Raw genomic sequence first — 3,904 nt, 5'->3', positions numbered from 1 at the left:
TGCAATGGCTCCCTGTTTTGATTTTTTGTGGTACTTTTGCATCCTTGAAAGCATCAACACGCTATCATTGTAATGGAAAAGAGCAACCACAGTTCTTCAAAATTTCTCCTTTCTGTTCAATGAAAGAAAGAAAATAATATGGGTTTGGAACTGCAAGATAACTGTGCAGAGATGAGAAGCTAAAAGACAAATAATGACAGATAAAATAAATCCAACATATACAGAATTCAAGCATTTATTTATCCAGTAGCAGCTTCCAGTCACTTTGCTAAATCCTGGCAAACAGTATTTTATCCAGTGCATGTGAGTCTGAGTGAGAGAGAGAGAATAAAGCTGGTGGTTGGTCCTCACAGGCAGGATTCAGCACAGCACACCAGCCGTCGCTTGCTGTATCTCCAGCATGGAGTTGGCAGCAGCTCAGTGATTTCTGACAAAATTACCATCTGTAACAGCCTGGAACTGGACTCTGCACACTACCACTCCCCACACACACCTCACCTCCACCGGATAAACAGCACCCAGGGGGGAAATCAGAGCGGCCACTCGCGTTCTTTTCTCTTTTTCTAAGATTTTTACACAGAGCGGGATCTCTTTCTCATACAGTTCTTTGTAAGCCAGTTCCCAGAAAAGCACTTTTCAAATCCCTTTCTCTTCTTTTTCTGCCTTTGTCATTAGTTTAATTCTTTTCCATTCTCATTTTATAAAAAATTCAAAATGCATGTAAGCTCTATAATACCTGGTTAGCCAATCATATAAGCCGTAAATGCCATGTGACTACATACTCTCAAGCCGCAGGAACATGGCATGGTGACTAACCACACAAATCCAAACACTCTAGTATCAATATATACCAAGAGCAACCCACCAGTTACTTGTGTACCTACGCAGGCCTAAATTAGTACAAAATGTCATGCAGCATTAAATGCTGCTAAACACCATGTTGGCATGTGTATGTGTGTGTTCTGTCGCTTTGCTGTGTCATGCTGGTTTTTGGATGTGGTGTTGAATAGCCGTGATAGCCATGGTTCCTGCTGTTTAACAGTAGCGTGGGATGGTGTTTGCAACCCGGTGCTTTATGTTGATACTCCAAAGTGAATCATCAGTGTCACCGTTCCAGTGGAGGGCAGCTGAGATTCTGATTAGCCCTGTCATGCTTCAACTGTCTATCAAACGAGGCTGTTAGTGTATACTTTATGCCTGTCCAATACATATAGAGCCATCTTCTATAATGAAATTATGTCATATGCATCCCTTCCCCCCACTTCGCTTGGCAAATAATCACTTGCTTCCCCTTTTCTTTGAATAATGCATTATATTATTACACCATATGGGTAAGTGAAGAAGAGATGGTGGAGGAAGAGTAAGAGACCAAGGCAAATTAATAAGAAATATTGTATAGCATGAATTTTGTTTCATGTAAATGACCAGGCAAATGAATGGGAAACGCAGAATTGCGAGGTTGTGATGTCCAGATGAAAGAGGATGGAAAGCAGCTCTGCAATATTTTGTTGCAAATGGTATTGCATAGTAATTCTATTGCAGTATTTTAGTAATATATATATATATATATAAATAACAGAGCTTATAGTCAGCTAATGTAAAGCTAATGACTCACCCTTTGTAGTTTACTTTATACAAATTCATTTTCTAGATAGCATTCATAAATAAATAATATAAGTTGTGTAATGTGATGCAGGTGTATTCCCTTTTGCTTATCCACTTGTACAGCAACAAAAAAGAGCTTTTTCCTTTTGTACATTGTTGATTTGTTTTGGCTACTTTAACATATATGTGTAATTATAGTGTTCATTCAATTTCAGGCACTTTTTGACATTTATTAAAACTGACAGGCCTTTTTTTTAGATTTACTTTTGCTGTTTTTGCCTGTATTACGATAGCACAGTATTTTAGGCAGGAAGTGAAGTGGGACGAAGGATTGGAAAAGGTCTGCAAGCCGGGACTCAAACTCAGCACAGACCTTTAACAGATTTTTTTTTCTTTTTGTTTCATAAAAGACATTAAAACTGTCCAGGAAACATATTTTTGATTCTTTTCAAATGTTGTTTTGTTTAGATTGTGTAGTAATCTTAAAATATACAAATCCATCAGGAAAAAATTTGAATTACTGTATTACATTCTAAAAAAAGAAAGAAGAATCTAAAAAAGAGAAGACGGCAATGATTATAATATTTAATTTATGAAATGTATTTTATTTTTGATTACAATCTCAGTTTTTGCCATCAAGTAACAAATGATTTTTTTTCTAAATTTAGTGTACTTTATCAATGAGACAGTCTCAGAAGAGCAGTCGGAGATTAAATTTGAGACATGATTTGTGAAGTACAATCAAGGTAAATATATTTCTATAGTGCATTATTTACAATAAAATCAATTAAGTGAAACATTTTTTTAGTGTGGAGTACAGTACATAATAAATGCTAAAATTGACACTGATGGAAATGTTCTGGAAAGTTTCTGTATGTGCATAGGCAGTTGGACATTTTAGTGGACAGATAAAACATTGAAAGTGTTAAAAGTGTGTTTTATTTTGTACTGCACAGGATCCAAAGTGCCTATAGTTGAAAAACACCCAACACACCTGACCGCTCAGTTCAGAAGTATGAGCTTTCCATGTATACTTGAAAGCAGAATAATTTCCTATTCCTACCAATGCTTCTTGCTGATCTCAGATCAGAGATAATACTGCAGTAGCAAAACTAACACATACACAATCAGACACACACAAACCTGAGCTTTGCAACCTCTTTGTGTCAGTGGAATTTTTATCAGAATTTGCGTGGGTGAAATCAATACAAGCTTTTACCGGGTCTTGGGAAAAGTTCAGCAGATTCCTCCACAGTCCTCTGAACCGCTAAAGGTGACGTGACAGCAAAGAGAAATAAAAGGCCACACACACTCACTGTACAAGTGTTACAAAGCAGTTTATTTTGAGTTTGACATGATGAAGCATGTGAATTTGAGACTGGCTGTCTTTTTAACCCACTGGCTTGACATTTATACAATACAAACCTTTAACTAATATCCTTCGCCGTGGAAACTCATAACAAGCCAGCCTACCCCTCCAGATAATCGTTTTTAAATTACCCTTTTCCTTGAGAGATTTCTTTCATTTGAATTTCACTGTGGGGGACGAATCAGCTGGTCCTAAGAAACTGTTCTTAGCATGGTCACAGCTTACCACAGCTACAATACAATGCTATGAGATGGACAGTGAAGCGTTCAAAGTATAACAGTCACAGGGAAAAAGACAGCAAACACCGTCTTCAAGCAGTTTTACATGAGCATGTTTAAATGTCAAGTGAGTTATGCATATTAAATGTTCATGACTAATGCATTATCTGGAATATATGTGAGGCCTGAGAAAGGTGGTCTATTCTGATCTGACCCTTCAGGTCTCTGAGGCATCTTCATGTGCAGAAGAAACAGCTGTGCTCTGGATAGCGATGCTAAATTAGTTCAGTTGTTCTCAACTGGTGGGTCATGGCCCAAAAAATGGGTCACAGGTCTGTGCTTTTGGTATTGTGGACAGCAGGGAAACATAAAAAAAAACCTAGCATGGCAAAAAACTAGACTTATGAACTTTTAAAAGAGATATATTTTGTTGTTGACATCAAAATTGAGCATCCAACCAAATTATGTTGCATTTAGGCAGAAATTCATCTGCCACCTGGTAGAAGTTAGTGAAATTAGGCCAACATAGACATGTTGTTTGACACAACCCTTTATCTCTGAAAGAAGAAAATAATGCAAACATACCAAAATGCATTAAGTTTGCTTGCATGGAGAATAAACATGGTTTGTGCTGCTGAGAGACATTTAGTTACTAAATATAAATGCATCATTCATTCATTCATTCATTCACTCATTCATCAAACAAAACCAG

The sequence above is a fragment of the Sinocyclocheilus grahami genome, unplaced genomic scaffold, assembly GCF_001515645.1.
Source record: "Sinocyclocheilus grahami isolate Dianchi unplaced genomic scaffold, SAMN03320097.WGS_v1.1 scaffold497.1, whole genome shotgun sequence".
Lineage (NCBI taxonomy): Eukaryota > Metazoa > Chordata > Actinopteri > Cypriniformes > Cyprinidae > Sinocyclocheilus > Sinocyclocheilus grahami.
This window is presented reverse-complemented; position numbering follows the sequence as displayed.